Source organism: Phyllostomus hastatus, unplaced genomic scaffold, assembly GCF_019186645.2.
Source record: "Phyllostomus hastatus isolate PE091 unplaced genomic scaffold, TTU_PhHast_1.1 phas_contig_210, whole genome shotgun sequence".
Taxonomy (NCBI): Eukaryota; Metazoa; Chordata; class Mammalia; order Chiroptera; family Phyllostomidae; genus Phyllostomus; species Phyllostomus hastatus.
This window is the reverse complement of record NW_025333737.1, coordinates 13,242,234-13,268,805: the sequence shown is the minus strand read 5'-3', so window position 1 is coordinate 13,268,805 and position 26,572 is coordinate 13,242,234. Positions and strand designations below refer to the sequence as shown.

The window sequence follows — 26,572 nt, the reverse complement described above, 5'->3', positions numbered from 1 at the left end:
GAGAAGAACTTGGTGAAGAAGCTGGTGGGACGACAGTGAAATCTGGAGTAAAAACCAAGCTGGTCCAAGGTGTCATGCAGGCTGTAAAATGCAGTTTAATCAGAGGGCTCCTTTTTGTGTGTGGTTAAAATAATTGTAATTATTGGAATGTACAATTTTTTAACTATACAAGTAAAAAGTTTTAAAACCTGAAAAAAAAAAGACAACAGAAAACTATTCTCTCAGCTTTGAAGGCTACAAGTACAAAATCAAGGTGTTGGCAGGGCCTGGAGGCCCTGGGGAAGAACCCTTCCTGCCTCTTCCTGTTTCCGGTGGTCCCAGGCCTCCTTGGCTTGCAAATGCATTAATTCTAATCTCTGCCTCCATCTTCACACAGCCACCTGTTCTGTGTCACTGTGCCTTCTCTTCTTCAAAGGACACCAGTCATTGGATTTAGGCCTGTCCTACATCCAGAGTGGTTTCTTCTCAAGACCCTCAACTAGTCTGCATCTGCAAAGTCCATATTTCCAAACAGGGTCACTTCTGAGGCTGCAGGTGGACACAAATGTTGATTCTGTATTGGAATATTGACTCAACCAATGACACAGAAGGCCATCAGAACAAGTCCCCTTTATCTCGCATGCCCAGAAGTCCAAGTCACCCCCGACTTTTATCCCTGTCCCCACTCTGACCTTGACTCTGCACATGGCAAAGAGGCACAAATTATATCACTCCCCTACTTATAACTCTCAGTGGCTCCCTTTGTAAGAAGGCCATGTCCCACATTCCTGGTTGGGCCTCAGCCCGGTTTGCCCTTTTGCACCCTCCTACTCCCCCACCAACCTTCCTTCCTTCTCCCGCCCTTGCCTCGCTACCTTCCACTGGGCTCCTGGCACACGCAGCTTTACCTTCACACATCTCCCTGTGCAAACACACCCAGGTCACTCCAGCATTAGCTGCTTCCCCCTTGTCTGGATGGCTGTCCTCCAGATTGTCACTTGGCTCAGACTATTGTTCAAATGTTAAGTCCTTGGAAAAGCCTTCTTCGTCCATCCTATTTGCAATAGCACCTGCATCCCAGCACAACTTAGGTCACTTGACTGCATTACCCTAATTTGATTTTTCTTGCACTTAAGACTATCTGAAGTAATTTACTTCTGTATTTGCTTATTTACAGTCTGTCTCCTCCAGTAGAATGTCAGCCCCATGAGAACAGGGGCTTGCCTGGAGGGGTTCGCAGTATAGTGAGGGCATACAGACTTGTCGACAGCAGTAAAACTTAAGAGGCCAGACACTGTTGGGTAGATTTTACCTTCACAACAATCCTACAGGGCAGGTGTTCTTACCATTCTCGTTTTACAGATGAAGTCACTGAGGTTAAACAACTTGCCCAAGGGAAGGCAAAGGTCAAACCAGGTGGTCGTAGATCTGTGCTTTGGACTTCTAGCCTGCCTCCCAAACACAGATGGCAGCTCTTGGCCAAGAGGCATATAAAGGTTATGTAATAATAGCTCCGTGGGGGCTGGGAGAGGAAACTCTGCTTGCATGTGGGTGGGAGCTTCCCTTTGCTGCTCAGTCACCAGGCAGAGGGGGCGATCAACATACGCAGAGAGATTGTTTCCGGTCATCCTATGTGAGCACAGGGAGGGGACAGAGGACCCTGGCCCCATAGCTGAGGTGCGAGCATAAGTCCAGCAGCTGCAGCTCACTTTGATCTGCAGCCCTGGTTCTATGCAAACACCTATGTGTCCAGACCTGCTCCCTCAGTCTGCAGCTAAGACCTCTACATTCTCTGCTCCGTACAGGTAGCTCTGCTCCCCACTGGCTTCCCTTGGTCTGGGATCGACTAGGCCCATTTCTGACACTGACAGCAAAGAGGGGACAGAAAAATTACAAAAAGCAGAAGAGGGACAACTATTCAAAACAACTAAAGGGACATCTAAAGAAGCAAATGGCTCTTTGGCCAAATATCTGCAAGTCTTGCTCCCACAATTCATTCAGGTCTCAGTTCAAGTGTCACCTTATCAAAGGCCTTCCCCCATCACCCTCCCCATCCCCACAAGCTGCCCCTTTATCCTGCTTTGTTTATCAATCCCTGACATTCCATTCGTATGTTTTGTAAGTTTACTTTATTGTCTGGGTTCCCCTTCCTGCTGAGGGCAGGGCGTTTGTCCCAGTCACTGGTGTGTATGTGCAGTGCCCAGAGCCCCGCGTGACACACAATAATCACTCCATAACCAGCGGTGAGCTCAGTGAGCACAGACCCGCACACCTGGAAGCCAAAGGCAGATCGCACTCACTCTATGTAGCAGCTGATACTGACAAAGATCTCTCAAGGAATCAAGGCAGAGAGAGGTATTCATCTTTTTTTTATGATTAAATGAGATGTTCACAAAACCTGTAACAAAATTTTCTAGAATATAGCAAGCCCACAAAAACGTTAGCTATTATTATAGAAAACGCTCTAGAAAGATTCGCATGATTTTGGTAAACCTTCCTTATCAGGTACACGCAGCTCACTTCCTGAGAGTCCCAGAGAGAGAGCGCTTCCTGGAGTTTTCCAGGATGGCTAACCACTGGGGAAATCGGAGGTGGCGTGGGTGTGGTCAGTGCCTTCTAAAACTGAAAATAGAAGAGACTCTAAATATGCTGCTAAAGAAATAAGCATACAGTCCATTGTCAAAAAAGTCGTGACTCGTAGAAAAACGAGAAAAGGTTTTCCGAGTGACGCGTGTGGAGCCCGTGGAGACATCATGTGTGGAGGGATGTGTCAACTATGCATATCCCCATGTTTGTGCTTCTAGGGTCAGTTGTGTTAAGGGACAGATCTCTATTAGTATTCAAGGCCACAGAAACTAGTCTGTTTTACAAATCACCATGTAATTAAACAGAAGGCGCATGAGATCTATTTTAAGCACATCCTTTCTTTATTCATAGTATTCCACTCAATGTCCAAGTCCTCTCTAGCCAAAACCACAACTTAAAAACTGCAAACTCACTGTACTATGAAGGAATGCTTTCTAATTGCACCCTAAAACCAAACTGCTGGACAAGCTTGGTCCCTGTCATGAAGGATGGCATAAGGAGGCAGACAGGTTAAAAGATGGGAGAAAAGGTGGGAAGATGGGTAAAGCTTGAGGGTAAGACAAGACAGCAAACTCTAAAAAAAGTGTTGTTCATATTAACGATTGTTAAAGGAACATTTCATTCTAAGTAGAAACACATGATGAACTTTCAACGGTCCTAGTTTTCAGATCACCAAGCAGCAGAGAGAGTTAATGATCCTGAGATGCTAACACCTATTAGCTCCTCTGTGCCTGGAACTGTCTTAAACTCTTCATAAATCTTATCTTTACACCTAAAAGGTACCCCTTTCCCAGACAGGCAAAATAAGCTTCAGAAAAGCGACTCAGCGCCCCCACGCCCCACAAAGTAGAAGGGATTCAGAGCTGGGAACGAAATGGTGCTGTTCCAGAGCAGTGCTCTTGGGGGCTACACGGATCACTCCTAAGCGCTGTCGTGCCACAACGTTTACCCAGGTTCATTGCCAAACAGAAAACACAAAGCAAGTGTAGTCTGTTTTCATAAAGGTGAATATATTCACTATTTGAATCCTGAAATTGTAACCCTCCTAATGTTTCATGTTTAAATATTCTTTCATAAAAGGGTATTTTGTCATGAAAATTCCCCCAAATCATAAAAACAAAATTCTAAATGAGAAATTAATAAAAGAATATAACAGCGCAACTTTTTTTAATCCTGGCCCGAGGTCATTTTTCCATTGCCTTTTTTTTTTTTTTTTTTTTAGAGAAAGAGGAACGGAGAAGAGAGAGAAACATTGACTCAAGAGAGAGGCACTGATTGGTTGCCTCTTGAACGCACCTGAATGGGGGATCAGACATTCAACCTTGGGATGTGCCCTGACGGGGAATGAAACCAGCAACCTTTCAGTTATGGGACAATAGGCCCTTAACTGAGCCACACTAGTCAGGGCTTACGGTATACGTTTTAAATATCCTTATTCTGTAACATAGAAAGTAGATAATCCTGCTCCGGCTGGTATGGCTCAGTAAATTGAGTGTTGGCCTAGAAACCAAAGGGTTGCTGGTTTGATTCCCAGTCAGGGAATGTGCCTGGGTTGTGGGCCAAGTCCCCAGTAGGGGGTTTGTGAGAGGCAACCACACATTGATGTTTCTCTCCATCTCTTCCTCTCTGCCTTCCTCTCTTTGTAAAATCAAAAACAAACAAATAAACAAACAAAAAAAGCCATATATGTATGGCCCTGTCCAGGTAGCTCAGCTGGCTGGAGCATCGTCCTGATACACCAAGGTGGTGGATTCAATCCCCAGTCAGGGCACACACAAGAATCCACCAATGAGTGCATACATAAGTGGAAAAACAAGCTGATGTGTGTGTCTCTCTCTCTCTCTCTCTCTCTCTCTCTCTTTCTCCCCCCTCTCTTTTTCTCTAAAAATTTAAAAACATAAATCATAAATGCATGTTTGTCCTGGGTCTCAGTATAAAATGAACTTCTTACTGTGGGTCACAGTCAAGCTTTAAAACCCTTTGTACTGTTTTTCTTAGGGTAATACATATTCCTTAAATTATAAGAAGAAAGTTTAAAATCATCTATAATCCAGCCACTCACTGATGACTGTAACTGGCGTTTGTACCTCCCAGGCAGCGCATGTTTTTGTATTATGCAGACACTAGCTAGACATGCTGGCACGAAACACTCCTAACTCCTCTAATGGAGCGGCATGATTGAAATAGAAAACTGACCCTCAATGGCAGTGTGCCACAAATGGGGGGGGGGGGGCGCGTCCTTGAAGAAGACCAACTAGTGTCACTTCAGGTGCTTAGACATCCATCAATCTCTGATTACATCGATTGATAGGCGGAATTGATTCCTAGCACCCTACTCACCCACTGAAGAAATGCAATCTTCCATCTTAAAGGTAAGCATCTAATTCCACCATTAATGTTTTCAACACAGATTAGATCAAATCAGATTATATATTTGCCTGGAATTTTGCTTCCAAGTGTTGAGTGTGGTTTATTTTTAGCCCTGAGAGTGATGGAATTTGTGTTAACAGGTCCTGGTGAGAATAATCAGTTCACAGCCATGCTCGGGGCAGAGCCAATGTTCAAGCACAACGAAGGACGACTTTGAAATGCGGCAAACCCAGCATAGGTACTCTTGTGAGCATCAGAGAAGGTTTTAACAGTAAGAAAGTAAAAATTCTGGGAAAGGAATAAAGTGGCCAGGGCCTCACAATGCCTCACAGCCCATCTCTATTAGCTTGGATTCACCCCCACAACCAGGAGAACTTCTCCTGGGGGAACTGTGGAGACTCACGCAGGATTAGGAAGTCTGTTGGGGTGGCACCGCCCCAGCAGTGGGGGGAATTACACGTATAAGGACCTCATACTGGTGATGCTACAAAGGAGAGATGTGAGGAACGTGGCGCTGAGGACCCACAGGCACAGGAAAGTGATCCTCAAAGTGAACAGGAATGCAAGCGTCATGGATTAATCGGTTTCCTATCAAACGTGGGCACCCTTAGCAAACATTTATACATTTATATCCAAATGAGTTTCTTATTTCAAAGCATAAAACAAGCTTTCTGTTTGACAGAAAGCTTCCTGTCACAAGCATACAGGAAGTTTATGATAATCTAACAACCTACTTAGTAAGCAGTTTTATTGACACAGTCACACTCATTCCGCTATCCTACTGTCCACAGCGGAGCTACAGAAGCAGAACTGAATGAATGACTGTGATAGAGCAGCGACTTTCAACCGGTGTGTCGCAAGAATTTTAAAGATACGCGATACCTGACTATGTAGTCAGGGGCACTGACCTCTTTTCCATTAGTTTGTCAAATTAAAAAACATGACAACACCAACACAACAATAGCCATTTCATGTGAATGAATCCAAATTATGCCTTTTATTGTGTTAGATTGGTAAAATATATGTTTCTCCGTGTGCTGCAGAGTTTCAGTAATTACTTTATGTGTGCCATGAGATGAAAAAGGTTGAAAACTGCTGTGACAGTGCCCTTATGGCACACAAACCAGTAATAGTTACTTAGTGGCCCTTTAAGAAAAAGCTGGCCCGTAGCAAGGATTCCTGGTGAAGCGATGTGCCTCCCGAACAGGTGAGACGTCTTGAATAAAGCTGTGGCCACTTCTTCCTGCACAATGACCCTTCTTTCTCTACCGAGGTCATTTACAAAGGGGTGTACAAAGAGCTGCAAGATGTAACAGGAACGCCAGTGGGATTTGGATTGGTGTTAAACCAATTTCAGACAAGTGTGACTTCCAGGGTTGCAAGGAATCTACTCAAAACCTCTTCTATGAAACTGATCTGGATGTTCCGGCACTGAATCCAAATGAGGATGAAGACACCTACGAAGAGCCACCGCAACTGTCTGCATGCGGCCTGGGCCGTGCGTTCCCCCCCAGGTTGGAGGGTACAAATCTGGGGCCACGGAAACTCTCCTCTTTAGCAACTTTCTTCTCTTTGTACTTTGCCTTTGAACCACAGGACGCAGACCCACATACACACACCTGGCACGTGCCCATCTCATTCAAACGCAGGTGGACCATGCAACCCTGTAAGTTGAAAATACTAGAGAAGAAAAGAAAGCCTGCCCTGACCAGAGAGGTTGGGCATTGTCCCACAAAGTGAGAGGCTGCTGGTTCAATTCCTGGTCAGGGCACATGCCTGGGCTACGGGCTCAGTCCCTCGTCAGGGTGTGTACAAAAGGCAACCGGTCCATGTTTCTCACATTGACACTTCTCTCCCTCCCTTCACCTCTCTCTATAAATAAGTAAATACATATTTTAAATTTTTATAAAAGGAAAGAAAAGAAAGCCTGCTGTGCAGAGTCACCACCTTTCTTGGCTCTCCAGGTAAGCATCACCTCCCCCAGGTAAAGTCCCTGGGAGATGATGGAGTGTTTCCCCAGCACATGGAGATCCTTGTGTCTGTTGGGAAAAGACCTTTATTCATCGTGTACTGCATCATTTGAAAGCCAAACCCAAATCTCAATGCCATTCTGACAATATTTCTATTAAACAAAAACCCTGTTTTGGTGGGGACTTTTAAAATCAATCTGCCACAAAAAGCTTCAGAACAAGTTAATAATGCAGACGCCTGACTCACACTCCCCAATGAGCACTCCTCCACAAAGAATCAATGGACTTTGTTCAACATATCAAAACAGTAGTTCAGCGGTGGTTCAATTAAAACACTGTTCTTCCTTAAATTCTTTCTCATATGTCTTTGTTTAAACAAACAAGTATTCTGAAGTCATGGGAGTATCAGAATCAGGACATGGCTGGGTTCAAACCAGAACTCCGTCTCTCACAGCAGACCCGACATTTACTGATCGCGCATCACACACAAGACACTGAGACACGTACCCACAACCACTACTTCTCAGCCCACTTTTAAATATAAACACACTGAAGTTCAGATAGTTGAAGGGACTCGTCCAAAGTCAAGCACCTAGGAAAAACTGGCAGAACCGAAAGTCAAGCTCAGCCTAACTCCGAAGCCCTGTTTTGTTTTCCCCCACCTCTGCACCATGGCAGAGGTCTGTGACCTCCTCTCTTGTGGGACAGGCCACAGAAGGTGCTGTTTTTCTCTCTGCCTCCCCGTCTACTCTTTGGAAGCATACATTGGCACAGCCTGTCTTCGGATGGTTTGCCTTAGGCCTTCTGTGTCACAGTCCTGATTGAATCATACTTCCTACAAGTTATGCCAGCTCACCAAGCTGGGTTCTGAGGGTTCACAGATTCCTGGCTCGCCTCTCAAACTGTGAATCTTAATGTCAGTTTAAGGTCATTTCCTGTTGGCCAGAGGTGTTGCCTACATGTGGAATCTGCCTCTCAACGTTATTTCTGGAAGGTCTCTAATTGCCGAGGCCCTGCTAGACGGTGAGCCCCATCAAGGAAGGAAGGGCTAGCTGGCTCATTCACCACTGTATTCCCGGAACTTGGTAAATATTTACTAGATGAATGACACTTATCTTTGCCACACTTCAAGAAGGCAAGCAATCTAAGGCACAAGAAAATTAAGGCAACTTTCCTGAGACCATGAAAGAGTAGGGCTTTTCTTACGAAGCAATGTAAGAACAGCCATAACCTGGACGAGAGCAGCCTGGCGCCTCTGCCACAGCGCACTCCACCGCAGGACTGGAACAACGGGAATGGGTCTCGAAAGTCACTGTCCTCAGCTCCCAAGTCTTTGGCAACAAGATAAAAGACAACCCTGTATATGGGCTGTAAGTGTGAATGAATCCAACACGGGGTGAAAACTAACAGTCCTTGCTCCCCCTGCCAAGTTCTCACAAGCACCCTGAGGAAGAAAGCCTTCTCTCAGCCTACCGGGAAGGGAGGAGGATGCCCACCCCGGAGAGGGGCGCAGAGGTCCCCCAAAGTGCCATCTTCCCCTCTGCACCCAAACACGACTGGCACTGAGTAGGTTCTAGTTAACATCGTGGGTAAAGCATTATTCATGGATGGTGAGATTCTTAGTAATATCATTGTGAATTAGGACTTATATTAGGCATTTCCGAATTTCCTTGCGTGGCATACGGACCGTATAAGTAGAGGACTACTGGTTTCATTAGAAGAGATGCTGGGAAATTAGCCTGAGTACCAAGACACTAAACGCTTCTATGGTGAGAAAATATATTCCATGTCAGGAGAGGCAATGGGAATAAACCCACAAATAGAAAATGGACTGGTTCATCTCGGTGTGCCCCCGAGTATTCAGAACTTGGCCACGCACTGGAATTTTTGCGCCAATGCTTCTGGCTGCACTTGGGAACATGCCGACAGGCTGTGACTTAGTAATTCTTAAGAACCTTCTTTGAAGGTTTTGAAATCATATTTAATACAAAGTATCACAAAAAGATTGACTAATCATTGATCAATAAAATATATGCCTTTCCACAGAGTGCCTTTTTTAGCTTCAACCTGAAAAGCACTGCTTTCCTGCCGCCCCCCGGGGATCAAAGACAGACTAATGTCAGGCCCTTGAGCACAAAGGAAAATGAGCATGACTTATCTCCGATAAATCTGTGCCTTCTGTGTAGCCAGGAGTGGATTGTTCTGGGACAAAGATTTTTTTTTTCATGAGTCAGTTTACTCTGTAATTCACAAAAAAAAGAGGGTCTTCCTTTCTCAGATTTTTTCTGACATTATTTTTAAGGTCAAAACTAGAAGGTGTCCCCAGCAGGTCTGAAGCATGCACTGAATCTACAGAGGCCGAGGCAAGAACACAGGGAAGGACCTATGAGTCTGGCATAGCACCTGGGGATGTTTGCTGCATAGAAATCTGTCTTAGCGGGAAATGCACCATATCCATGCTCTTCTCTAGAAACAGGAATCTTCTAGAATTCATGCCAATGAGACAGAGCTGATGGAACAACTGGTAAGTGTCCACTTCTCCACCATAGGTACCTTTCCCCTCCTTTCCCCCTGCACTTGCCCGTCTTTGCCAACCTCCTCTTGCCATCCTTCTCTGTTTTCACATCTTTCCTCTCTCTCTTCCTCCTCCCCCTGAACAACCTTCTACTATGGTTGCGAGCCAGTCCACTTAATTTCAATCCAGTGTTAATCTGAGCCAACAGGTTGCTGTTCTCTGCCCCTTGCCAGGTGGGCTGGCATGAAAGGAGCTAGTTAGCTACCTCCGAAGGCCAAGCTAGCCCTGTGTTCTGACAGGCTGAGAGATCTCTGGTCACGACCCAAGGCACCACCAGCGCCTGTGTTCTCCGGTCAAGGGCATTCATTTTCATCACGATTAATCAAGCACATTCCTAAAATGATGCCGTCTTCAGTTGCTGATTTCTTTCTTTTTTGTTTCCTCCCTTCCAGGAAGACCATTTCACGGAACAGGGAGGAATCCGCCTACCTACCCAAAGAATAAAAAAATGGAATTTTCTTGGGATAAGAAGTTTCTACATGAAACACTGCAATTCCATTGCCTTGCACTGTAATTTTAGGTCACTATTTACTCAGTTATAATAGTCCATTTAAGTGCAAAATTGTCTTCTCCCAAGACTAGCAGAGCAGCGCTGCCATAAACAAACCAACTGAGCAAGTTAGAAATTTAGTCTCTAATAAAAATAAGTATTGGGAGCTTTACAAAGCCTGCAAAGCAATAAGGAGATCGTAATCTGTTGGCTAATCACCTGCTGATAATGAGGTCATGAGCCTTGGTGCCTTGAGACCCAAATCATCTGTCAGGGAGATTACACACACACACACACACACACACACACGCACACTTCCCAAGGAGAGAATACCCCAATACATGGCCTCATCCCGCTGACTGTGCAGTCAGTCAGAACTCCCCTCCTTGGGAAGCCGGCGGGAGGCGGGTGGTTTACAATGGCACTGGACACAAAGGTATGCCATCAGCAGGATGGTTGACAAGAAGTTACTTAAAAAGTGCAAATATTGATACATATAAAGGGCAACCCCCCAAAAAAACAGAATTTATTTATGAAAAAGTGTGTATTTATTCTTAAATGCTTAAACTTCAGTTACCTTCCAAGTATTCTCCACTTAATGCTGTACACCTACTAAGACATTTTTCCCACTGCTCAAAACAGTTTTTGAACTCATTGATTTTGATGCCTTTTAGTGCTTTGCCGTTTTTTCGTATCATCTCTTCCACATCAGCAAATGTTTCCCTTTGAAGAGTTCTTTTATCCAGAGAAACAAAAAAACATTGCTCAGGGAGAGATTGGGTGAATAGGGAGGGTGGGGCATAGGGGTCATGCTGTGTTTTGGTCAGTGCAGTGTGGGCAGGTGCACTTGTCAATCACCCATCATGAAGTGGGCAAACGTGTTGAAAGAGTCTTCAAAAAAATTCAGTGAAGACGAACGCAGCCTCACACAACACCAGCTGGTACACTGATACAGATGGGTTCCTAGAATGCTCACATAGCGGGAGAAGCCTGTATTACAAGGGGCCCACCCTCCAGAAGATAATTTCAGGTGGGTTTTTTTTTTTTTTGGAGGGGGTCCCCCCTTATACATGATCCAGGCATCCAGAATTTTATAGGAAATAGATTCAATCCAGGCTTTTGAATACAACACGTTTGTTGAGCCATGGGCCTTAGAAGACTCAGGAAGGCTGCCCACCAGGGCGTTATATCTGGATCAAGTCAACTCTGCCTCTGCTTTCCTGGCTGATACCACGTTGGCCTCAAGAACCAGGAGGGTCCTGGATGGGGGGGGGCAACTTCCTTTTAAAGCATTTTATGTCACTGACATAGGTTCCTCTTTAATGGTGATGTAGATGCCCAGTTAAATAAAAGAGGTGTATGGTAGTTAAATGAATAAACAATGTATTACACACACACACACACACACACACACACACACACACACACACACACAGTTTATGATACAGCAAAAACTGAACTTCCCGAGTATGAAAGGGCCTTACCCAGGTCCGCCAGCCTCCCTGCACCTCAGAACCCCAACAACAGACTGGAGGGGCCCAGGAGTTTAGGCAGAAATATATTGCATCTCCCCCAGCTCCCCATGACCTCCTTGATTTCCTAGGTTTATATACCCTTAGCTAAAAATAGAGGATCTTAATCTAATCTTACAGTGAGTGAAATTGTGCAAAACCTCACTGTAAATAAAACAGCAATACAAGTGAACGATGAAAAGGGGTGTACATTCATGCACAAAAAAGGAGGCAGCCTTACTGGGCAAGTTAAGTGAACTTTTCAGAGTCGGTGTCTGTGATGGTGAGACTCCAGTCATCGCCACGCTGCTTTCCACAGTGATCCACACATAACACCGACACCGCTGTGCCTTCAACCGGCAACTGTTCCTCAGCAAATAAGCAAATGACAGTGAAGAACTGCAGTGCATTTTTCCACGTATAATAAATACAAAACACATGCAGGTTTGCTCTTCGTGCAAGCACAACTTTTAAAAGTCAGTGTTTTTCATTCTGAAATGTGTGACTATTGCATATGTATCACATCCAAGTCATTACTTTATTGCTTTTGACCAAAGTTCTGTGCAAATCGCCAGAAGAAGGGAGAGTACAACGTGATCTTCGGAAAAAAATGTCACAAAGCTTCAGAAAGAATAGAGCCAGAATGAGTTTCTGGGTTGGAAAAGAGGTAACATTTTAAGGTTTCGTGTACGAAGGGCATGGCAAGGCGATTATAGCGTCACGTCCATGTAACTGTAACAGCCAACATTTCATTAGCTCTGATTTGCGAGAAAGCCAAGGCAATAAAAAGAAGAGACACTAAAAGTTAACTGCATGGTACATTTGGGGAGCCATAATTAGTTTGATTTGGCCAGAGCACAGGATGCAAGGGAGGCGCAGAGGATGAGGCTGGGAGAAATCTGCCCAGAAGGACGTCAAATGCCACACGAAGGGGCTTGGACTCATTGCAGAAGAGGCTGTGCTGACCCAAGAGACTCAGAGAAGAATGCGACTTGGGTCTTGTTATTAGGAAACTTACCACCTAATGGAAGTGACACCCAAAGAGGTTCATGAGGTAACAAAAGGCAGGAGGGAAATGTAGTATGAAGGGGGAGATGGGGAAACTTCCCTGAGAAATGAGGCATTTCAGCTGGGCCCTGGGGCGGGTAGAGCTGGGACAGTGGATGGCAACAAAGGAGACAAATGTATGGGAACACGTGGAGGCAGAAAAACACCGAATACACTGGGGAAGTGATGAGAATTTCACCTGAGCCCTATAGTAAGATGCACAGGAAGCGCCCTGCAGGAGGAGGCTCCCCTTTGCCCTTGTCATTCTCTAAGGCATGGCACTAATAATGATTGGCCATTACTCCCGTTTTACTGTCTCCACCTCTAAAGGAGGGGCGAGTGAACTTAGAGAGCCAGCTGTTAACTATTTCAAGCTCTGCAGGTCCTATGGTCTCCATCACAACTACTTAGCTTGACTGGCGGCATGAAAGCCACAGACAACACATAAATACGAGTGTGACTGGGTCCCAGTAAAACTGCACCTCCAGAAAGAGGTGGCGACTGGGAACTGGCCAACAGGAGGGATTTGGCAGACCCTGCTCTCCGAGGCATGACAGCCTGTGTGCTGGGCACCTAGCAGGACCTGATGTGGCAGGCGCTGAGTGATTGCTTGTTGAGTGGCTGAATACAAATGAATAAGCTATAAAGTCAGTTGAAATTCCACTCTATAAGGAAATTTGTGTGTGAGAGTTTGGACTTTATTTTAGAGGGCGTGGGATACCATGAAGGTTTTTTCTCTTTTTTTAAGTTAGGCTCACTGAGATATAACTCATGCAATAAAATTCACCCTTTTTAAACTGTATAGGTCCATAAATTTTGACACAGTCATTTAGCCAACACCACAGAGGGCACATGCCCTGTACTCCAAAAATGTGCCCACAAGGACATTTCCTTGTGTCCCTTGGCAGTTAATCTCTCCTATCACCACCAGCCCCGGGGACTGCTGATCTGATTCCTGTTCCTATGATCTGATCTTTTCCAAAATGTCATATAAATATTCCCTTCCGCGTCTAGCTCCTTTCACTTTGTACTGGGCTTCTGGGACCCACAGGTGTTGCCGTGCGCCAGGCATTTGTTCCTTTCTGGATTGCGGAGTAGCATCCTAGTCCCTCTGAACGGAAGCACCGCCCTCGGTCCACCCTCTCATCGGCTGGAGAACAGTTGTCTTGTTTTCAGGTGTTTGATGATTACGTATAAAGCTGCTATAAATATTTTTATACAAGTGTCTTATAGCATGTGTCTTTATTTCTCTTGGGTAACCTAAGAATGAGACTGCTAGACCGTAGAATAAGTACATGTTTCACTCTCTAAGGAAATTCCAAAATGTTTTCCAGAGTGGCTGTATTATTTTGCATCCCCAACAGCAATGAGAACTCCAGCTGCTCTGCAATCTCACCAACACTTAATATGTCAGTCTTTTCCAATCTAGCCATTGTCCACACAGAGAATGCGAACGGTTCTGCAGAGGCCAAGGGTTGGAGGAACTCTCCCAGGGCTAAGTCAACTCCTCATCACATCAGTGAGAAAGACTGGATAGAAGTGGGGCAAAATGACCCCAGGCATTTCTCTCGGGGAAACAGAAAGGCCTATTTTCATTTGGGGGTCTTGTCAGCATAAAGCTGGAAGCGGGCAAGAGAACTATTTTTAATATTGATGTTAGATAGGAAATAGTCAACAGAAGCTCCGTCTCAATACATACCACAGGGTTATTAGGCAAGGCCCCATAGAGTTTGCAGGACCAAAGGATGAAAGGTTGGGTTTTTTTTTTTTTTAAGATTGTATTTACTATTTTTAGAGAGGGGGAAGGGAAGCAGAAAGAGAGGGAGAGAAACATCGATGTAAGAGGGAGAAGCATCAATCGGCTGCCTCTTCCACACACCCCAACCAGGGACCAAACCCGCAACCCAGGCATGTACTCTGACCGGGAATCAAATCAGTGACCTTCCAGTTTGCAGGACGACACCCAACGATCCGAGCCACAAGTGTCAGGGCCAAATGATGGAGTTTTATAATGGCTCGTGGTTGGTCTGAGACACGAGAGTGTAGTGGATATATTGAAAAATGAGCGGAAGAAACACTTGAGGCAAGAAAGTTAATGGGCCAAGAGTCAGGAGGATTCAGCTTAGCCCCTGATAATAGCTCTGGAGCCCAAACAGGTTGTCTCTCTTTGCCTCAGTTTCCTCATCAGTAAAATGAGGGGATTAGACAAGATGAATTCTAAGGCCCTCTTTGGGTTCTACAATTCCAAGTTTCTAAGACTGATCTCCTCTGGCTGAATGTCACCTCACCCTGGCCAGATTTTTAATGTCCTCCAGGTATTTCCATAAAAATTGGGTTCCACAAGGTGGAAGGACATCAGACAGTGGTCATTCTGTTTATGACCGCCTTTAAACCCTAGAAAGAAAACCACTGTTTTCCCTCCCCAGTGGAAGAAAACAACAACACCCATGTTATGAAGGCATAAAAACAGTTGAACAAATTCAGGGACTTTCTAAAAATAATACAGGCTTTTCTGGTGCCTTGACTGAAGAGGGACAGCAAAGACATTCAATTACCCAAATTGTGACACTAGCATAAATCTGTTCAGTACATAAGAAAATATTGATTTTGAATCCAAAAAAAGGGCCATGGACTTTATGAATCTTTGAAGATATGACTAAGAGATCTAAATTTGTTTAGGTTGGATAAAACAAAAAAAAATCAGAAATGAAATTTATTTCATTCTAGCCTGATCACCCCTTTTTTTTACAGCTTTATCAAGGTGTCATTAACATACACTGAGTTACACACATTTACAGTATACAGGTTGATAAATGCTGACATATGCAAACCCACGTGAAACCATCACCTCAGTCAAGGAAATAAATGTGTCTGTCATCTTTCCAAAGTACCTGTGTGCTTTATAATCCCTCCCACCCTAGATTCCCCCCTACCCAACCCTGTCCCAAGCAACCACTCATCTACTTTCTGTCCCTGAAGATTAGTGGGCATTTCTGAAATGTCACAGGAGTCAGCCCAACAGCATGTACTCTTGTTCTGGTCCGACTCTCTTACTCAGCATAATGACTCCGCAATTTCTTCCGCATCGTCATGTGTACAGCTGGTTCTTTTTTATTGCTGAGTAGTATCCCACTGAACAGATCTCCCATCATTTGTTGCTACATTCACCTGTTGATGGACATCTGGTTGTTTCCAGATTTTGAGCATTACACACAAAGCAGGCCCAGGCACTTGTATTTTTAATTCCTGCCTTTACTAGTTAGGAACACCTCTGTCCTCTTTCAAAGGCACGTCCATACTTAGCCACAGGCTGATAACTGGGGAGGCTGGGTGAGGTACACCGGAACCTTCACACCATTCTCGCCACTTTTGTGCAACTTTCAACTTTCACATGATAGAAAAAAAATAAGCGCTTTATATAAAGTGGGCGTTTTTTGGATGTGTCAATACTAAAAATATTTAGTAATTCTACAGCTGAGCTAATGGGTCCCACTTGGGGACCTTATTTAAAGAGGGTTTAAGTTCGGTTCCCGTATTTGGTTTATTAGAGTCATGGGAAATATTTACTAAAAATACAAATTCATTTTTCCTCTCCTCAAAAGTACTGAGTCAGGTCGAGCCACCAAGACACTCTCACAAGCAGTTTGGAAAACGCTGAATTCTCTTTCTGAATGATCTAACCTCCAGTTTCTGCTGCATTTTGGGAAAGGGGGACAATAAACCTAATCCTCCTGCCGTCATCTCCGTCTCCTCCCGCGCTCTCCGAGGCTCTTCCATCCTTCTCCAACGCTCAGGGGCACTGACGTGAGATGCAGGAACCCACTAACTGCAGAGGGAAACTGTGATGCGGGAATAATAGAGAGGAACTAGAAAGACCATCTAGCAAAATGGGAGATAATATAAAGGGGAAAAGAAACAAGCATAAAGAGCAGGAAGTGTGTGAGGAAGTGAAACCGTGCTCCCCGTCGTCTTCCTGTTCCTCCCGTCTGCATTAACTCGGAGTCTCTGTAAGGCCAAGGGAGACCGGAGCGTCATTCCAGAGAGGCAAACAGAGCGAGTGAGGCGTCATCAAGATTTGAACCGTGTCTCGAGTTGAGCTGGCTAATTCGAGGCATCCTGGGGATAGTGACAGGAGCGCCTGCTTTTGTCAGAACCTGCCTGGAATTTTGACCTCCGTTGTCTCTCCGCAGATGAACAACCTGATCCTCACATACACATTAAACCCTGTCCTGGGCTCCAGGCCAAGTCCTGTCCTCAGTTTGGAAAGGTTTATTAGTGGAAGTAGTATTAATGAATACTTACTGAGAACCTACTGCAGGCTAGCCAAGGTGTGAGGAACTTCCACATGTGAGCTGCAAACGAGGCTTCCTATTTTATAAATAAGGAAACTGAGTAACAGAGTATTTACTTGACCTGTCTAAGATTATAAAGATAGTATGATGCTGAAGTGAGGATTACAAACCAAGGTCATTTGACTCCCTAAGCCACAGTTTTTCCGAGGGGACGCATAATTCCATGGTGGAGGAGCCTGGGCTCTGGAGCCAGAATGTCTGGGTTCAAATCCTGACTCTACCACTCACTAGTGTGTGACCTTTGGCAAGTTGTTTAACTGCTCTGTGCCTCGGTTTCCCAGAGTAGAATGCACTCCATAGGATCTTTGTGTGGATGACACATATTCACATAATACTTCGCCCACGTTAAGTACCCCCAAAACAACAGCCGTCTGAACAAAGGTCGAAGCCCATCGAGTTCTTCCTGCTCTTGAGCGCCGGTCCACTCGGGCCACCCGGGCTGCTGCGGCAGAGCACTGTGGCCTGGGTGGCTCACAAACGGAAATGCACTCCTCACAGTTCTGGAGGTCGGGGAGTCCAAACTGAGGCACAGACTGGGGATCTGGTGGGGGCCTACTTCCTGGTTCATAAAGGGCTGTCTTCTCTCTGCGTCCCCACAGGGAGGAAGGGCCAAGGGGCTTCCCTGGGGTCTCTTTTATGGAGACACTAACCCCATTCATGAGGGCTCCACCTGTCTGACCTAAGCACCTCTAAAAGGCTTCACCTCCACACACCATCCCATTGGGGAGTAGGTTTCAACATATGAATTTGGAGGGGAGACATAAGCATTCAGTTTATAGCACCAGCCATAACTTCAGCTTATTCCTGAGGTCAAGCTGCATCCTCGTATTGAAGTTTAAATACAGAGCCTGATGACCGACTCAAGTGCCCCTGGGGCTGGAACATCTTGCCAATCTCTTCCTTCCCCCCACCCTCACTCTTGCGTCATACCTGGCATCCTGTCCCGGGGCCCCAGTCTGAGCTGGAACCCTCCCCACCCCAGTGTGCTTCTCTGATGCTGCCAGGCAGGCTGCCTGCATCCTCCACCCACTTGCCTTCCAGAGGCCTCTTTTCACATCCCGATGGCCATCCCTGCTGACACCCACCTGCCTGGGTGGTCTGGCACGAGCGTGTTGTGCTTTCTAGGTGCAGCTCCCTTTAATCATCAGCGGTGGGTCTGTCCCGTCCCGGAGAGCACTTCCGTGCCTTCCAAGGTTCTGAGCACCACCTGCCCAACTCTGTCCTCACTCCACCCCTTCCTGAGATACTACAGGACAAGACAGAACACACTTCTCATTATTGTGGACACAGTTTTGTCTTAGCATAGCCAGTGTGTACTGATATGTGGGTACCAAGGAAGGGAAGCATCCCTCCCACTCCTCATACTCCGATTCTGCCAACTGCTATGTTATACTTGCTCCAGACTCGTGCGTAAAGGAGCAGTAGTAGTGGGCTGTTGTGGTGCAGCTTCAATGGGCACACAAGCCCATGTACTCAGAGCAAAAAGCTTCACAACCTCACCCAGCCAAAGATCTGTTTAAGCCTCACACTGCATACAATGTTCTCCCGCTATCAACCTTTTGCTCACTCAAATAATTTTTACTAATAAAGTATCAGAGGCCTAAACGGCAAATTTCACTTGCAAATACTATTTCTTCCCTTTAGGTAATGACTGTTTTCAAAGAGATACTAAACAACCGGAATGTTGAAAAACTGAGTTTTCCCAAGTGTAACTCTCATACACAGATGACAGCAGCATAAATATTACAATCGCTTTGGAAAATGTGTGCATAACTCTACTCTCCAAGACATATTCCCTAGAAACACGCTCTCGCAAGTGGGTAGTAAGAAACATGAAGTATGTTCCCAGCAACAGTGTTTATAAAAACGAAACTCTGGAAGTAATCCATTGTGCATGGATCGAAGAACGGAAAATACATCATAGCGGATTCACATAAAGGATATTATAGAGCCACAAAAATGAATTAATTGGAGTTATATGAATCTCAGGATCAAAACTGTCCTGAGGGCACTGTCCTGGCCGCCGTGGCTCCATTGGTTGGAGCATCACCCTGTACACCAAAACGTTGTGGGTCTGATTCCCAGTCAGGGCACATACCTAGGTTGCTGGTTCAATCCCTGATCAGGGCACATATAGAAGGCAACCAATCAATATTTCTCTGTCTCAAATAAAAAAATATATTCTCGAGTGAGAATTTTTTTTAAAAAAAGGATCAAAATGTTGAGTGGAAAAGGGCAAATTCTGCAATACAATGGGGAAAAACAGTCTCTTCAACAAATGGCTGGGACAAATGCATAGCCATGTACAAGAGAATGAATTTGGACTAGTGCCCTATACCATATACAAAAATTAACTCAAAATGGACTTAGGACCTAAATGTGAAAGCTTAAAACTATAAAACTCTTAGAAAAAAACTTCAGTATAATCTCTGTGACCTTGGATTAGGGAACAGTTTCTTAGCTATGTCACCAAAAGCGGACCAAGGAAAAAACAGATACATGGGACTTGGTTAAAAAGTAACTTCTGTGCTTCAAAGGACATTCCCAAAAAGCTGAAAAGACAACCCATGGAATGAGAGAAAATATTTACAAATATTCATGTAAACATGTATTCAATATACAAATACAAATCATGTATCTGACAAGGGCCTAACATCCCAGAATACAGAAAGAACTCTTAAAACCCAGCAATAAAAAGACAAATAACTTGAACAGAAATTTTTCTGAAGACATACAGATAGCCAATAAGCACATGAAAAGATGCTCAACATTCTTAGAGGTTAAGGAGATGCAAATGGAAACCAAAGTGAGATACTTCACCACGCCCACCAGGATGACTGGGATCAAACAGACAGTAACCAGGGGGGCGGAGGATGTGGAAACGCGGGGCCCCGCCCACCACTGCTGGGGATGTAAAATAGAGCATCCACCGTGGAAAAGAGGTTGGCGGGTCCTTGACAAGTTAAACAGAACTTTATTATGACCCATCAATTCCACCCATAGTATATATCCAAAACAATGAAAATCTGGTGTTCAGACAAAAGCTTGTCAGCAAATAATCAAAGCATCAATATTCGTAATAGCCAACAAGTGGGAAAACCTAAATGTCCATCAACTGGTGACAAAATGTGGTCCATCCATCCAATGAAACTCAGCCATAAGAAGAAATGAGGTGCTGATCCACGCAACAGCATATGTAGACGAACCTTGAAAACACCGTGCTCAGGGAAAGAAGCCAGGCGCAGATGCCATGTATTCTATGACTTAATTCATATGAAATGTCCAGAATACGTAAACCCATACAGATACAAAGCAGATTAGTGGTTGCCAAAGGCTGGGGAAAGTAGAGAATGGGGAGTGACTGCCAATGGGTACAGGGTTTCTTTTTAAGTGACAGCAATATTGTAGCATCAGACAGTGGTAATAGTTGCACAAGTTTGTAAATACACTAGAAACTACTGATCTGTAATATATTGAAAAGAGTCGGTTTTATAGCACGCACATTACACGTCAACATGAACACTGAATAGAAAAAGACAGCAAGCTGTTGAAGGCTGTGTCTTCTCTGACGCCGTGTGCATAGGGAACCCAGGGTCCAGGGAGGGGCACGTAACGTGTGAATGAACTTGTACTGTTCTACTTATTAAGTTGGGCATGCATTCATGGGTGTATTCAGTAGTTAATAAAAATCAAATTTTTTAAAGAAAAATAGTTTGGGGGTGGGGTGAGGGATGGGGGATAAAGGCAGACAACTGTACTTGAACGACAATAAAATAGTTAAAAAATAATAATAATAGTTTTCCCCCCGTTTTTCAAGCCACAATCAGTACAAAAATCAGATCTCTATTTGAATGACCACAAGGTAGTAGTCAGCCTCAACTAAGCAACCACTATGTGCAAAGCACCATAACACAAACATGAGAGGTAGGGAGTTCCAAGAGGCAGCGACAATCGTGGTCCTCGAAGGAGGATAAACCTGGAGCAGCCGCCAGCCCCTCAACCAGCTTCCTCATCGAATAAGCTCAGCAAAGCTTCTGCCGCTCCTGGCAAACTGGCTATTATTAAGGAATCCATTTCACACAGTCAAACAATTATACAATAATATGACATAGATTTTACTTTCAGAACATCAACATTTTATTCTGAATATTCATTTCATCTCCCTTTTATAAATCTTTTGGGGACTCAAATGCAGGTGGAATTAGAGCATGCCTATGAGACGTTTTTTTCACTGGAAGTACCGAATTTTTTGGACTGTAAGACGCACCGAGCCATAAGATGCACTTAGGTTTTAGAGGAAAATAGGAAAAAAATTTTTGAAGCAAAAAGTGTGGTAAAGTATTTAATAACATAAATAACATAGGCCACCACCACCACCACCACCCCCCCACACACACACATAGTGAGCCAGGTAAGCTACATTTGAACAATAAGACACACACACCCCCTTTTCCTCCCAAATTTGCGGGGAAGTGCGTCTTATAGTCTGAAAAATACAGTGATGTGTTTTTAAAATCCTGACTTAAGTGATATTTTTAGATTATCACACATTCTCATCTAGGCTCTATTAGTTTCCTTTAGAATATTCATATAATGACATCTTGAAGTGCTTTTTTGCAAGATTCAGTCTAGATAAACACAGAAGCTTTCTAAAAACAATTGCAGTTTCCCTCAAGATTTACAGTAGCTTTAAGGTAATCTAAAATTGTATCTATGTGTCTAATTTTACCAAAATATGGCAAATGCAAATAATATGAACTTGAACACTCTTTCTATTATGAAGGTCAATATTCTTATTTTATATCACAGCTTCTGGAACATATACTCCAAAATGTATCACTCCAGTAACTATTTTAGGACTATCTGCCACAGTCTGTCCAGAAAAAGTCCAGCCATTGTTAATATAATGAGAACAGTTTGTTGTGACATCGATGTAACCCGGCAGCCAAGGACAGTGGACTGGAATGTGCATGTGTGAACAACAGTCGGTGGGGGTGGTAGACGCTGTTGAGGGAGCATGTATACTGTGTGGCCAACGCATTCAAAGTGACTGAGTGAGTAGAGCAACGAATCTGAATCAAATTTTCTGTTAGGCTTGAACATTCCTCTGCAGAAACTGTTCTGATGATGATTCAGAAGTCTGCAGCTATGGATAACTGGTGATTGTACCTTTATCACAACAACTCGCCTATTCATCACATCTCATGCAGAGATTTCTGGCGAAATGTCAAATCACCCAGGTGACTCAGTCTCCTACGGCCCCACCCCCCTACCCCCCCCCCCCCCACACACACACATAGTGAGCCAGGTAATGAGGAAGGAGATTTGGCACCCTGTGACTTCTGGCTTTTCCCAAAACTAAAATCACCTTTGAAAGAGAAGAGATTTCAGACTGTTGATGAGATTCAGAAAAATACAACGGGGCAGCTGATGGCGATTGCTAGAACTGTGTGTGGTCCCAAGGTGTCTGCCTACTTTAAAGAGAACTGTGGAGTCATTGTCCTATGTACAATGTTTCTAGTATGTTCTTCAATAAATGTCTCTATTTTCCATAGCTGGATACTTTGTAGACAGGCCTTGTATATCCATTTTAGGATCAACTGTCTATATTGATACAATTAACTTGATAATGAATGGATGTCAACTTTTCTTTGGCTATAGAAAGAATGCAACATTGTTGTTGGAGAAAGCAAAATGAACCTGTAGCCAAAGAGCCGTGGGTCTGAATTCAGCTCTGCCATAGACTGTCTCCATGACTTTGGCAAATCCTGTGAGCCTCAATTTCCCACCTGTAAAATGAAAATAATAGGATCTGCCTTGGAGGATGATGGCAAGGATGAACTGAGGTGATGAACACAGTGGTCCTGGCACACTGGAATGCTCCACTGATGTCAACCCTCTGTGTTCTCTGTCTGTGAAAGCAAAGCCTTGCTAGGTAAATGTCCACACAGACAAACATAATTTTAATTAAGTGTTTGGACACTAAAAAAATTGGCTTCACCATTTACTAAATTTTCTCTCCTCTGCATGTTAAATTATAATCTTAGTTAAACTGTGTTGCAAAATAGCTAATGAGAACCTTATTTTAAAAATTAAAACTAATGAGGAAGGAGAGCATAATCCATTCTTAAGCTTATTAATATAATTAGGGCTTCATCTCCACACCTCAATGCATACTGGTTTCTACAACCAAGGTAAGCAGTTGTGACCTATATTTTAGGACTGGGATGTCACTGAAAGGTCAGGGGCTTAGATAAAGACAGAAGGACATGCTTACCACATCCATCACTAAGTCAAGAGTAGCTAACATGGTAAAAATAAAAGAAGCAAGAATCAAAACACTCTGTCCAATTTGACATCATCAGCTGCCATTCATCTCACATACACCTCAAAGTCCGGTAGAATGGTGGTTGTTGCTCTGAGGCCACTGGTTTCTGTAGAGCTCACACACCCAGGGGAGAGAGACTTAGCTGTGCCAGGAGGTGCCCTGGATAAGACCTAAGTGAGCTGATTGCCTTGTCCAAAGCAGCTAGCAGTTTAATGCAGCTTCTGACATTGCCCATGCCAATGCTTGAGGCAGACATCAACCAAGCATGAGTCTTCTAACCTGCCGAGGAGGACACTCACAGGAGAGGTTACACCGCAAGAACAACCACCCTCCCACGCTGATGCTTAAGCTAAAAGGCAAGATGATCAGCATGCAAGGTTATAATAGAAAGGATTCTGACAATGGGTAGGAAGCTGCACTGTTTTAACACTAAGGTTCTTCCTATGATTTTAACTTAAAAGAAAGAAAATAATCATAAATAGGTGAAAGCTTAACGAGAGGTCAATGGGAAACAATGTTGACTACCACATTCACTAAGGATCATATCCTACAGGGAAATACAAGTATATATACCTACAAGTACATGTATATGTATTTGTGTGTGTGGTGTGCGTGTGCGTGTGTATACGGCATGTTGAAAAGAGGTCTTCCATTTAAATAAAGAGTACATCAGATATAAAAAGAATCACATCAAGAAAAGAAGGGTTATTTTTAGGAGGAAGGCTCCGATTACACAAAATAAGGAAAGGACATTCACTGCTAAGTAAAATGAGCCGATGTCTTTCCCTGTGTTACTACAGGAAATCGGCATGGCACTGCTTAAAAGAGTGGGGAGTCTATATATAAAAAATGGGCATAGTGGTGTGATTTACTTGCATTGGACTTCCTCAAGAAACAGTTCCACGAACATCACAAAACAGCCACCTGTTAAGCTGTTATTTTGGCCTATCTATTTTCAATGGCAATCTTGATACCCAAGCAAGGGACACACCACCATAGCAACATAAACATCATGGTGTCGGAAAATAAAATTTGAAGAAGCAACTCATAGCCCCTGCAGGGCTGAAAATAAACTAATCCTTAAGCATTTGTTACTACGACAAAATATTCCCACTCTCCAAACTCAGACCTTATGGGTATCTCAGGATTCCTTCCTGAGGGCCATTTGGAAAGCACAGACTCCAAAACATCTACCGGACTAGATGGTCCCCCTAAAATAAAGGGATTTAAAAAGTGAGGCAATTACCCTTTTGTGCATGGCTCAGGGAAGGCATGATTGCTAGGTATTCATCAGCAGCCAGGAATGGATGACTACCATCACTCCTTACACATGTGGGATCCATATCTCATGTGATCAGTCTTTGATGGAGGCAAAGGAGTTGACAGTTGGGGGAACTGAGGCACAAGGACATCAAGTCTCCCTAAATCAATTCTTGGATTATCACACAGCAAGGACTCAGCTAGTCCCTTTGCCTCCATGCTCGCACCCCTCGCCACGTGGTACCACCCCACACCAGAAGCCCCAACTTAGGGCATAACCGCTTTGGCTCGAGGTGATAAAATGCAGTGTTTTATTAAATGAAAAGATAGAGAAAATGGAAAAAAATAATGTTTGAAAGTAATTCTACTTCTTTTCAGGGATGAAATTCCCTGTGGGAGGCAGGGCAATTACCTGGACTTAAAATGTGACCTTTGTCAGGTGTGGCTGATTTGCAATTCAAAAAGACCCAACAAAAGCAGAAGGCAGGCTGATCTTCCCGCTGGAGGGCAGGGCTGGCCGCACCCAGAGGGCGTGTCAGTGGGCGGCCTGGGGCCACAGCCCCGAGAGGAGTAGAGGAGTCTGCGTCAGGGTGACCGGGTTCTGCCCCAAGGGCAGAGCTGGGCCCTGCGGTCAGCTACACAGGCCTGGGTCCAACCAGCCCTACTTCGTGTTCCCTGTTTCCTTCGTTCCTGACTTTTCTCGGTTAGCAGCGGCCTGGAAGGCCCTCGTGCGGCTCCCTCTCCAGGTCCACAGAAGAGACGCCCCGAGGCCAGGGCCGCACTGAGTGTAGCCGCTCCCCGGGTGCAAAAACTAGGTGACTGTGATGACACTTCTGTGAGGCCAGGCATTTGGCTGCTTTTGATTTAAGAACCAGTTCTAACCCTTTTGAAAAATTAGATGGTTTCTGACAGACATAACCAATATTTTTTTTTTCAAAGAAACAACTAGAGGAGGTGTGGGCAAAAGGCTGAGCACGCACATAAATAATGACTAATTTTCAATATACTTGACCCGTTTCGAAGTCTTTTTCTTTAAAAGGCTTACAGGGATTACTCCATTTGGACAACTAATAGCCTAATTACTATTTATTTTAAAAACAACAACAACCAAGCACCTTTTCAGCCAGACCTTGGCAAGAAATCTTAAGTACACCCGTATCTGCAGCTCCATAAGTCATACTGCTGAAAAATGTAATTACACTCCGCCGTGTCCAAGATCCCGTCAAACACAATCCAAAAGAGGTAAACTATTGAATCCTGCATCTAAAGGTTTTTCATTTTGGACGCGATGCCTCTTTATGAGCAGCAAAAACATAATACCAAAAAAATGAGCATCCATCGCAGCCTTCAATAGCCCAGGGTTTGGGTCTCCACCACGTACAGTACAATCTGTACCCTGCTGATTAAATGTAATTCTAGTTACCCAGCCCTTTGCACTTGAGGGGGGAGGAGATTAAATAACCATACTTCATATCTTTAAACCTGCCTCACTGAGCAAAAGAACCGTCTTTTCACAGCATTTTAAAAATAATGATAAACCACCTTTATCCACCGCCTCACTTTTAGGCAGCTGAATGGACAGAATGATGGATGCGTGAGAGGAGACATTAAGGGGCCGCATTAGTCTTTTCATCAGCAGCAGCATCCCCACAATTTCAGATCACAGCAAACTCAGCAAAATGCGCCTCCTGGGGAACTGTAACACTAGGGCACCATCCATCAGGAACACACACACTTCGGAGGGCATGCCCTGTTTTCGGAACAACCTGTCCACACAAGCCGGTGATTACATGGCTTGTGTTCTCAAACATCTATCCAGTGTTGATTCTCTATTTTGTTTAATTGCTAATGACTGCTTTAACAAGGGTTTTGTTTTCTATGACTCTGTATTACAAGTGTCTAATATTTCAGGTGCATTAGAGGTCAAATACACCTGTAGGGTATCTCAGGCACTGGAAAATGCTTCTCAGACTGGATTGAAACTCTGCGGGCTAACACGTTTCTCGATCCCGCTACCTTGCGGGACAGTGCATGGAACCAACTTCACCCTGAGAGTGGCAGGACCATCGTCCTATAAAATCTAATGAAATCCAATTGTTGGCTC

The 26,572-nt window shown here is 44.4% G+C and overlaps 1 protein-coding gene across 2 annotated transcripts in view; it reads right to left on the bottom strand.

Annotated features, from left to right (window-relative positions):
- Positions 1–26,572, bottom strand: part of PITPNC1 (phosphatidylinositol transfer protein cytoplasmic 1) — a 222,981-nt gene that overhangs the window by 183,144 nt on the left and 13,265 nt on the right. The window lies entirely within an intron of this gene.